The sequence below is a fragment of the Sesamum indicum genome, unplaced genomic scaffold, assembly GCF_000512975.1.
Source record: "Sesamum indicum cultivar Zhongzhi No. 13 unplaced genomic scaffold, S_indicum_v1.0 scaffold00106, whole genome shotgun sequence".
NCBI classification, from domain to species: domain Eukaryota; kingdom Viridiplantae; phylum Streptophyta; class Magnoliopsida; order Lamiales; family Pedaliaceae; genus Sesamum; species Sesamum indicum.
The window spans coordinates 133,787-146,399 of record NW_011628043.1 but is presented as its reverse complement, the minus strand read 5'-3'; the positions used below and the strand labels follow the sequence as shown (position 1 = coordinate 146,399).

The window sequence follows — 12,613 nt, the reverse complement described above, 5'->3', positions numbered from 1 at the left end:
CAGCAGGATCAGTTGTACCGGCAAATACCTTCGCCCCCTGTCTCCTTACTATTTCATAATTTTTATCAATAACGGCATCATGTTGTTGTGATTGTGGCGATGGAGCCATCCTCTGCATCATTTCTAGGGACTGTTGCATAAATGGATTTATTTTTGGCTGTGGGGCATTTCGATTTTGGGATTCTAGCCCCTGATGTTCTGATCCTGAATCATGACTCTACAGAGATTCTATTGACTCAGTTGGGCCTGCAGCGTTTTCTCTTTACGCTTCCATCCTATATAAAATACACACATGTGAGTAGATTCCTAACATATATCTACTATCCCAAGGAAATCTAATCCCTGCTCTGATACCACCTAATGTAGCACCCCCTTCGCTACAAGAGCTATATCTACTTTAAACGTCATAGTTATAATAATCCCTGTGTTCATATATACATTTGCACAAATCATCTAATCAATTTGCATACGTAATCCCAATACGTCATAATAGGTATTATCAACCCACAACATTATATATATATACATATCAAACACCACAAGTAATCTCCATGCTTACGTTCCCTCTATACAACAAAATATGATTTGTACTCTAACTGACAACGAGGAGAAAACTGCGTACTGTCCCGACCTGCTTGGGTATAGCGCGTAGACCTAATCTCCAATAGTCAAACAACTCAAAGTCTACTCCTGAAAGTAAATATCAACAGAGGGATGAGCCTGCCACTAAGTAAGCAAATAACTAGCCTTATCTATATATGTATACCAAACACAGCCAAGATAGGATAAGTAAGCAACATGCATGGAATACAGGCAATTTAACTCCAACATAATCAATTGTAGTACACCACATAGCTATCTCACAAATAAATAATCAATTAAACTTTCTTTTTCCTAGTTTCCTTATCAGAAGGTCATATCGTGTTTTTCCCGTCAACTCAATCTCACCGTCATATAAATTTAAGTAAATCCCCTTGACAGCCGGCTCATCAATCTCATTTCGCATCATAGCTCTTTCAATTTGCATCATAACTCTTTTATCTCGCATCATAGCTCTTTTCACATCACATCTTTTTAATATCGCATTAAAGCTCTTTTCATTTCATTTCTTTCTCATATCGCATCAAAGCTCTCATTTCATTTCACCTTATAGGCTTTTCAACACATCACGGGGTATTCACGCCACAATATATATTCAATTTCTACCACTCCCTGATTTTCATATCTCACCATTTTTGTAAGCAACTAGTAACGTAAAACAGTATATCCATATATTCTCATTTTCAGACATCCACAACACATCAAACAACAAACATAATATTTCAACGTATTTTCTCATTCCACGTACATAATATCGTCAATCAAATCAAATCATCCATCACTCATATACTTTCAGATAAATTCATGTCAGCATCAACCACATATTCAGATAACAGTAAAATCACAAATAAAGATACATATATAGATAATACTAATTATTTACTTACCTCGATCTTACGACGCCTTTATCTATTCAATAGATAGTGGTTCGGTCTTTTCACTTTACCCCCGTATTCTATAATGAGTTATACCACATGCAGTTAATATATCGAGAATATCATAATTTCTTTTAAATATAATATTAAAAATTATTCGTACAATTTCTACTAATTCTTTAATATTCCATTTCTATCGAAGTACAAATCTTCATTTTTCCTCTTTATTAACATACCATTTATTAAATATATTTTTCATAATATTTCATTTCTTATCTTATCAATTTCTCACTATTATATAATTTAATTAAATAACAATACGTAAAATTGCATATTTAGTTAACAATTCTGATGGAATTGTATAAATTGGCTATAGCAACATTCAAATCTAATAAATTTAATAATCTAATTAACCAACGATATCATTTTTATATTCGATTTGATATTTAATTTGACACTATTTTAAATAGCCAAACTTGTAAAATATTCCGATTAAATGGTACATCACTCAATATAAACAACATTTAATAAACGGACTAATTAAATAATATAATTATATAAATTAAATAAAATTAAAATTATAATTTCATACCTCTGTTTTCTCGTTCGGCCGAAGGAAGAATTGCAATTTAGAATGTGTGTTGTGTGTGTAATTATGCATGTGTGTGTGAATGTGTATGTGTTCAATCAACAAAAGAAAGAAAAGAAAGAGAGAGTGAGACGGTGGGGTGGTGGCCCCCACCTCCCACTCTCAACTCTCTCTCTCTCCTGCTATATGTGTATATATATACATATTATTTATATATATAATATTATTATTATTTTATTTATTTAATTAAATTTTTCTCAAAATACCATTTACATCCTTCTTAATTTTCTTAATTAATATAAATTATCCCAAAATATTCTAACGAACTCCAATTTAATTCATTCAAGTGTTATTGTATTCCAATTATGGCCCATAATTTAGTGGCTAATTAACTAAATTTCCTGAAAATTTATCAATTAATCCTACAATATGTATTATAATATTTGGGGCGTCACAAGTCGGACGCTGAAGGAGGAAGTAGGGTAAGATAGAGTCAGTTACTATAAGCGCTCAAAGCGCTCCTCTTGCCCCGGTGGATATGGGGCAAAGGGAAGAGGAAGGTGGTTCGGCAGTCATCGATTCCAAAAGATATTTAGATTAATTGCCGTGAAAAGGAACAATAGAAGGGGAAGTGTGCCAAAGTCATCTATAATAAAAAATTTGTTATTGAGCCTTAACATGAGTACTATTATACTTCTCATGAATTGGATACCAGTTCTAAAGCTCTGATCTGATAATAATTTGCAGCTCCGATCTGCTACTAGAAGGCTGAGATAAACAGTTCTGAAACTTAGCAATGACAGGGCGGTTCCTACCGTGGTTATAGGACTATATAGGCTTAGCTATTAGTGATCATGTTGGGGTAAAGCCAATAGGATATAATTATGTAACCTAACATGATCAAACTATGTTATTTCATTGTTGGACAATTTGTATTACATGATTTTGATCAATGAATGTTATTTCTTTTGACAAAGAATGGTTATCCTTGTCTGGTAGGTTGTTTACGTAATTATTTCAACACTGTCTCGTAATTGGATTATGAGTTTTCAAAACAAATGATAAAAATAAATAATCAAGATAAACTCACAGATCTGGTATATGAAGCTAGGTCACGTTTTTCAGTTAAGATAAGGAAGTTGGTGAATTCAACGAGTCTAGAAATTAACAAGTTGAGTTTACAAGCTTGCCAGTCCTTCCTGAGCAAGATGAGAATCGAGAAGCACTTTCTAGGACAAAGTGTGCTTGGGAATTGTATATTAGATTGGATCCAATTAGATATCTTATGAGTCATTGAATACACAAAGCCAGAAGGGGCTTCACAAGTCTAAGGACCTTTAGAAGGTTCGAAGAATTAGACTTGAAGTGGAGAACCAAATTGGTTGTAAAATTAAATCCTTCAATTGGATCGAGGTAGTATGTATTTAGTGGGGGTTCTTGAAGTATCTGACGAGAATGGAATTCTCATTCAGTGGAGTTCTTCTTTGGAGTACCACAATTGAACAACATCTCTGATAAGGGAGCGATTGAACCTTGTTTGACTCGGTCCGATTGTTCTTTTACAGAACTATCTTGGCCCATGTGGCATGGCAAACCTGTTTCCACAACATATTTTAGTATATGGGATGATCCTGCATATATTAAGGGACTAGTGGGAGGCAAACTAGATTTATACAAGTTTATTTATTATCCTACAGGAAATTGAATTTCATTGGATAATTGACTTGAGGAGTAGCTCCTTTAGGAATCTAGTGGAGAAACACCTCAGAAAAATGTAGCAAACGTCATTTGTAATCGAATTCTTCCATTAACTGACTATATTCCAGCCTCTCGAGGGACGGCTGAAACACCTTACTTACTTGAGAGGTATTGGTTTCTAAGTCTAACCAGTTAATGCGATTATAATCCAAAGGCATAAGGAGAAGCGATGTAGGACATTGGGTTGGTTGAATAGCTTGGAGCCATGAGATTTGACATGGAGTACAAACTAGGTTTGAAATTTTCTGTATCTGAAATATTCATTTAGTCAAGGTCATGCACGATATGACTCAGGTCGAGAACAAGTACAAAGGTCAATGGGAGTTAATTGTGTTCCTAGTGTTTTAGGTGTGAACTTCCTACTCATTGGGAATGATGTGAAGATGTTGGAAAACACTGAAGCACAAACATTATTCACGCAACTCTCCATGAAGGAATTAGATTGCTTCCCTAATTATAGGGTAAGCTATCAAAGACTCAGCCTTTGTGGACTGATGAGGAGCTTAGAAAGATGTTTGACATCCCCTATGTCTTTTGTCATTGATAACATGGATATGTGGTCTAATGCTCGGAGTGTATCGAGAAGGCACTGCATAGTAGTCAAGATTACAGTTCAGTACCTGAATAAGGATTAAAGAATTGTTCGTGATTTAAGTCAATCGAGAGTTCATTTTGGAAGGCTATATCGATACTAGCTTCTAGTTATATGTGAATGGTTACTAGTATTAATTTGAATGTACATTCAAACTTAATGGAAATGTGGTGGCTTAGAATGGTCTGAAGAGGGATGCCACAATGTTTTTCACAATGTAAGTCAAGTGTATAGTGACTTTAACAGTTGTTCAAGAAGTTTTTTGGATGAAACAAAAACAACATCTAATGGTTGAATGTTGAGCCTAACATGGCCAACCCAGTAGTTAATTGGAGGATAACAACTAGGCAATGACACAAGCAAAAGGGCCGCGATCGTTGGAATGAGTGACCAAAATCCAATTGGATTGGCGGTTTTGAGAACCATTTAAGCAATCGTTATTTAAGCATTATTGTCCCGACGAATATGGTAAGTATTAGTCCTCGAAACACGTATCTGTTGTGCTTATCAAATTACATCAAGCATTGCTTAAATGTCACAATAGATGCTTCAAACACCACTTTAACAATCGTCCAACAGTTGGACTATGCATTGGATGGCGATCATTAAACCAACTATTTAGGGTTGTGTCTGAAATGTTCCAAGTCGAGGACCTCGAGACTGGGCATCGAGAGTCCTACTGAGACTTGCATTAAGAGTCTCATTCATTTTATGAGTGTTGTGTTTCATCGCCGACGATATTAATGGGTCAATTGGCTAAGTGCCTAATCGACTAAACTAACTTGTGGGGATCGTCATATGGAGGCCTTGGAAGCTTTGTTGATATGACTTGAGTCTCTGGCTCCGATACTATGAGAGTAGTCCTTAGACTTGAGGAATCACGGGAGTCAAGTGCATACAATGACTATATCTTGGGTCTGTGCGAGAGGTGACTATGCCACAAAAACGATCATCATAAGCCTTATCCACTGTAGTCGGAGTATGTAAAGAGAATGGTGATTTCCAAGAAGAGGATTCACTCCCTGTCAAAACGTGACAGAGGTATCTCCTATGCACTTGGAGATGCGTCTATACTCTATCTCCTATGCACTTGGAGATGCGTCTATACTCTATAAAGTTGTAGCCACAGTCTTGGTCGAATAGGAAGAAGAGGTTCCTATGTCGAGCAATTTGGTGTAACATAATCTCAAGTATTAAGCGTAGATGTATAGCCTAGGATGAGTACCGACACCGAATTTCATGCCCTAGACTAAGGCCGGGAGACGGTAGACGGAAGAACCGTACTCGTATGGACTTGGGAGCCTAAAAGTTTACATGAAAATTCGCCTAGTCTCTAGTGCCATGGACTGTTGCTAGACGATCAACCATGGTGACTGGCTTTTTTGACCAAGGGTTGATCGATAATTAATAATTATATTGGATTTAATTAATGATAGCGTTTGACACTAACCCAAGTCTAACTAAAAGGTGAACCTAAAGAGTCACACACAAATCACCGAGAAGGACGAGGAATTAAACTAAAATTAATTCTATAAGTAATTGGATTACTTATATATGAGAGGGATCCATTGGATGGATAAGTCCAAGGATAAATTATTGGATTAATTTATATTTGCCTTGACCTTATTATCTAATAAGTTGGACTTATTAATTAGTAAAGGTTTGTTGGGCTCATATATTTAATTGAATAAAATATGTGATAGAGTTAATTAAGTGGGCTTTAATTAAGAATTAATTGGACCTTGTATTTTAATTAATTATAATGGGCCCAAGCCCATTAATTAAGTTGGTGGAATTGTTAGAAAAAGTAATTATTGAGTGATAAATTCACTTTTGGAAAGTACCATGTTAGTCATCCTTTATTTGGAATAAAGGATTTTATTACCTTATGGGTGGTAAAATGAACCTAGACATAGTTTAGTGCACCCATACAAGGTGTATATATGTGTATTAGTTATTTGAAATAACTAATGAATGAATACACAATATATAAAAATAATTTCCTACACCCTAACTCCACCTTCGGCCGTCGCTCTTGTATACACACTTGGTGTGTATTTTTTTTCCTAATTCTTCTCTAGCAAAGAGGATGACAGATCCCAAATTGCAGTGTGGTGTGGAAACAACTTTAAAGGGCCTTGCTGAAGCCTTGCGTGAACGTCTCAAATGAAGGAGATTCGACGTAAGCATAAATCAAAAGGTAATTCTTGATTTATGTTTTATGTACCTCTTGTTTTCATTCGACCAATAGCCCCAAAAAAATTTATTATCGTTTATTTTCTATTAACTACATCGAACGCTCGGGAACTCCAAGGGTACATCCCTTGAAATTATTGTTTTATTGCATTTTTGTTTTAATTTACATATTTTATTGTTACTGCTTCCACTTGCGCGTTCTTGGACCGATCCACTCCTACCTCGTGGTGCTTTCAAGTAGTATCAGAGCTTGGTTCGATGTACGGGCTATGGTTTTATATAAATAAGCATGTCAATATGTTCTTTATTGCTTTTGAAGTATGATATATTTTTTACTTATTCTTGGATGATTATGTGAGAAAATTAATTTGTATAATTTTTGCTATTTTGGATTATATAAGTATTTTATCAAAATTGGATTTTTTGGTAAAATAATTATTTTTTAATTTCAGTTTAATATGCGAAAAAAAAAATGGCCCTGTAGCAGTGCACTACCGACCGACAGTGCACAGTGTGCGGCGGTCGGGCACTACGCGCGGGCGCTGCGTTGCTGCTGCTATTCACGGCCGACAGTTAAGCCGTTTTTTTGCTGTTTTTTTGAAAAATTAAATTTTTTGATTTGTGCACATTTTCAAAAAAATATTAATTATTGCTTATTTAATTTTGGAGAAAATTGAATTTTTTCTAGAATTAAATTGCTTTAGTTAATTTGATTTATTTGCGTGAGTTGCATGCACGAGGCTGAATTAATTAATTTGATTTATTTACGTGCATTGGATGCACGAGGCTTAATCATCTATTTGGGTTGCATATTTTAACTTTATTCTTTTCTGCATAAAATTGTTTGTCATGATATTGGATATCATGATATTTTTGGGATGTTCATTTTCTTGTCTAGCATGATTAATTGTTATTATGTGCCAGAATAAATGTGAATGGATGATCACAGAACCCTAGACCGCATGTATGTATTTTAATTTTTTGTTCAGTGGGCCCTTGTGCCCTTGTGATTTTATTTTCTCCTTCCTCCTTGTTTTTAGCCTTGGAATAACAAGGCTTGCTACCTCCCTCATAATGTACTCCCCCCGACTTCTGATGGAGGTTTTCTTTTTTCATTGTAATGAGAATAGTATAGGACATTTTTGTGAGATTTTTTATTTTAAGCAGGTCCATAGAGAAGAAGGCCCACGAAGGAGGAGGCCCACGGAGAGGGCGACCCATGGAGATATCACAAGGCCACCTATACGTCGATGGATAAAACATATTTGAATTAGCATAGGGTCATCCTAGACTAGCCATAGACTCACTGCGGGCTCAGTGGGTCGCATGGGTTGGATTCGTTATCATCCTACAAGGGTATGCTAGGTTTCATTGAATGCAATGTATTTATTTAAATGCTTTAAATATTTGATATTTATGCATGCAATATTTTATATGTGATGAGGTCTCTGTCAAACAACTCATAATTAACTCTCACTTAGTTGGACCAAGTTGAAGTATTAGGGCCCAAAATGGACTTAGAACGAAATGGTTTGATTTGTTCAAGATTTCCATCCACAATAAAGTAGTGAGGAAGTTGCCTCTACCCAAGTGTGGTCTCACGAGTTGTTGCACATTAGGACTAGAGGCAAGTTGCACCGTTATTGTGAGCAAAGGATCGCGCTCGTCATTTTCCTATCTCACGAGTCGTGGGGGGGGGGGGGGGGGGGGGGGGGCGACAATTGAGGTGAATTTGATTGATGGGTAGAGCCCAACACTAAACAAATATTAAGCCCATAGATGGACTTGCTTTGAAATGGCATTTCAATTTTTCCACTCCTTCCATCCTAGTAATATCATGAGGAAGCTATCGCTATCCAAATATGGTCTCACGAGTCATGGCACATTTGCAATAGTAGGGAAGCTGTATTATTGTTATGAATAAAGGAATACAGTCGTTGTTTTCCTGTCTCACGAGTCGTGGGAGGCGACAATTGAAGTATGATTTGGTTGATGGGTCAGGCTTAACACCGACTAGCATGATTTGCTTGGAGTCCTCGGGATCATATGAAGAGGTGAGGCGAAGTATCTTGGGAATCTCATCGAATGAGAATGGTATTTGGATACCTCCCACGAGGCTTTTGCCGTGTGAGTCGTAAAAGCGGGGCATGGCAAATTCGCTTGTGGATCCCAGACCCACTAGGAAAGGATTTTTTAAAACCCCACTTGAGAGTAGTGGAATTTTGTAGAAATAGTAGAAGGGGTTAATGACTAAAAGATCGAGTTTTAGCTCCAACTCAACATTGCTATGATCTACATACTGTTTATGCTTTGCGTTTAGAATTCATGTCTAGGATAATGTTTTTTAATTTTCTTTATGTTGAGATTTATTTAAATGACACACTTTTGATTAATATTGACTGCGGAAATCGAAGGATTGTCCTGGATTCCTGAACCTAGGCTTGTGTCATGGAAAAGCCATTTCCATTGGAATTGCGAAATAAGTAATTGTCTATGGAATGTTTGACATTCGGGATTAAGACATAAGGACAATCGCAAGGTCTGCAGCGTCATACCTGCTTCTCTCATTCATGAGCAATATGACAGGCTGGATGTTGTTGGTTCAATAAATGCTCCATATAAATAAATTTATGCGGCACGAAACCGGCATATTGGATATGCTGCAACTAAAGTATTTTTTGAAGCCAAGATGACTGAGGGTCGTCAGTACATAAACATGGGGTTCAGATGCTATCCCTTGTTGAAGAGCTTGATTACCTTAATGTTGATCTTGAAAGGAGATGTGCATTCACATGATCCTTTTGGTTCCTTCATCCCTCCTTCGCCCTAATTATCATAAACTCTAAATGGGCTTGAGAAGAGCATTTCACGAGTTGATAAAATAGTTGGACCAATATGAGGTAATGATTGAAGAATTTGTGCTATCTGTATTGGATTTGGGGGCTTCATCCTCAAAAGCGAAAGGCAAGGGAGCCGGACGCTGAATGAGAAAGAAGGATGAAACTAAATCAGCCGCTACAAGTGCTTTGAGCGCTCTTGTAGCCTTGATGGGAGAGGGTAAAAAAGAAAAATGGAATAACAGTTTGACAGTCATTACTTATGATGTTTTGCATAAAAATTATCAAAAGGCATTTCAAGAGGGAGTGTTATTCCCAAGTGCTGGACATTTGCTCTCGAAACACATTATTGCAAATTGTTTGTAGAAATGAAAAGGAATAGAATGCTAAGTAAAGTAGTCTTCAAGTTGAGGAATGGCTGGGCCATTACTGGAAAGGCAATAAGACTAAGTAAACTTAGTTGCCAATATTCATGTTGAAATAGTATGAGATTATGTAACCCTGCGTGATTTAGTCATTAATAAATTGTTGGACAATTAGACTGCAAGCTTGATCAATAAAAGGTTCTCTTGAGTCTACTGAGTTATTAAATTGTCATAGTAAATAATTGGATTATGGATGCTCAAAACAAATGACCAAAAGGGATGGTCAAAAATATTACTTACAGTGACTGGCATGCATGAGCTAGGGTCATATCCCTCAAGTTAGGATGACTAGGTTGGGAGATTAAAAAATTTAAGCAATACATGATTTGAGTTTACTAACTTATGAATCCTTTCTGAGAAGGAAGAGAGCCATGACAGCACATTGTGGGACAAAGAATACTTGTAAAAAAAAAAGGATCTATTGGATTTGATCCAAAATAGATACCTATAAGTTACTAAATACGCAAATACCAGTAGAGGGTTCAGACGCCTAAGGACTTTTGGAAAGTTCGGAGAAATTAGACTTGAGGTGGATAACCAAACTACTTATGGAGACAAACCCTTCAATGGGGTCGAGGTGGTGCGCATTTAGAGGGAGTTCTTGAAACATTTAAAAATGAGAATGGAATTCTCATTCAGTGAAATTCTTCAGAAAGAAACGATGTTGAACTGTCTCTAATAAGGAAGAAATTGAGACCTTGATTGGACATGGTTCGATTGATGCTTCACTGAATTAGTTGGGCCATCTTGGATGTGGACTATCGAAAATCAATCCAGTTGTAAAACGTGGTGTTTTCTTGAGTTGCAATCCAGACACAATATTTGATATGAATTGGCAAACATGTGTCCTATAAAACTCTTCAGTATGAGGAATGGTCCTACATACGTCAAAGGACTAATGAGAGGAAAATTAGGCTCGGAGTCTAATTTATACAGGTCCGTATTAGAATGAAAAACCTATGCCCTAACAAAAGTCTTTAGTATGAGGAATGGTCTTGCATATGTCAAAAGTCTAGTGGGAGGAATGTTAGACTCGAAGTTTGAGTTTTATAAGTTTTTTATGGAATAATGCAAACATCACTTGTAATCGAAACTTTAACTGACCATATCTATAGTTGTCGAAAGGACGATAAAAAAAAACTTCAATTACCTGAAAGGTACGAATTTCTGAAATTGGTCATGGAAAAGAGATGTAGGACATTGATCTGGATAAAAGGCTAGGAGCCATAAATTCCGCTATCTAAAACCAGAGAAGGAGAAGCGATGTAGGACATCAATCCGGATAAATGGCTTGGAGCCATAAAATCCGCTTTGGAGTTCAAATTGGGTTTGAATGTCCTAGATACTTATTTCGACCAGATCATGAGGTACATGACTTCGGCAAGAACAAGATGGAAGGTCAGTGGAATTCAAATGTGTTCCAAGTGCTTTAGATATTAAACGTCTTTGATCATTTGAAATGATAGAAAAATGTGGAAGTTTAAAATACGAACATTGTTCATAAAATTCTCCATTATAGGAATTGGATTCCTATATAGGGATAAGTTGTCCAAGATTCAATCGTGGTTTGACATCCCATACATCTTTGCTGTAAGCAGCATGGAATGTTGTTCGGTGCACTGAACTCGATGTTGCTTATGCTTTTTGAGCATAACAATGGATATCGAGTGTACACCGATAAGGCAACAAACACTTGTTGAGGGGGTATCTTTAATACCTAAATAAGGATTCAAGAAGAAGCCCTTGATGCAGATTAATAGAGAATTGATTCTGGAAATCTACAAATAGTAGCTTCCATGATCATATGACTAATATTTAATCTCAAAACAAGCGTACATTCGAGATTTATGAGAATGTGGTAACAATGGAAAGGTTCTAAATGGAATACCACGAGGAACCTTAACATGGAAAATTCAATGTATAGAAATTTTAAACTTATATCGGGCAACAGTTGGGACCGAAAAACAACAGACGATTGTTGGGTATGTTACCTAGCATAGTCGCGCCAATAGTCACCTTGGAGGATAACAACTGGGCTATGGCACAAGGCAGAAGGCCCGAGATATCATCACAAGTCCAAGAAAATATCTTAGACACCATCATCTGCTTGGAGCGATAATAAGGAGGTGTGACGTACGGTTGGACCGTAGGACATCGGCAGAAACAAAAAGTAGACCCATAAGACCCAGCCGATATCACAAATTGCTCATAATCAGTTTAATCTGAAAAACACGAGTAATTGACTTTAAGGTCAAGTGGGAGATTATTAGATGGTTGACCAAAAGCCAATTCGATTGGCGGTATTGAGAACCACTCAAGCAATCTTTATTTAAGCGATATTGTCCCGACGAATATGGTAAGTATTAGTCTTTGGCACACGTATCTCTTGTGCTTATTAAATTACGTCAAGCACTGCTTGGACGTCACAACAGATACCCATAAACCACTTTAACAACCGTGCAACAGTTGCACTACGCATTAGATGGTGGTCATGAAACCAACTGTTTAGTATTGGGTCTGAAACATTCCATGTCCAGGACCTCGACACTGGGCATTGAGAGACCCACTAAGATTGCATAGACATCCCACGTCTGACGTCGATGAAAGACAACACTCATCAAATGAATGCGACTCTTAATTGAAGTCTAAATATGATACTTGATGTCCTCAACTTGGAACATTTTAGACCCAACCCTTGGAAGTTGATTTCATGACCGCCATTCAATCTGCAATCGAATTAT

General features: G+C 36.7%; 1 long non-coding RNA gene across 1 annotated transcript in view; it reads left to right on the top strand.

Annotated features, from left to right (window-relative positions):
* LOC110013290 overlaps window positions 1-6,513 on the top strand; it is a 13,610-nt gene extending 7,097 nt beyond the window's left edge. The window contains exon 3 of the long non-coding RNA XR_002288445.1: window positions 6,503-6,513. This is a non-coding gene — a long non-coding RNA (uncharacterized LOC110013290). The remainder of the gene's footprint in view (window positions 1-6,502) is intronic.
* The last annotated feature ends 6,100 nt before the right edge of the window (window positions 6,514-12,613 follow it).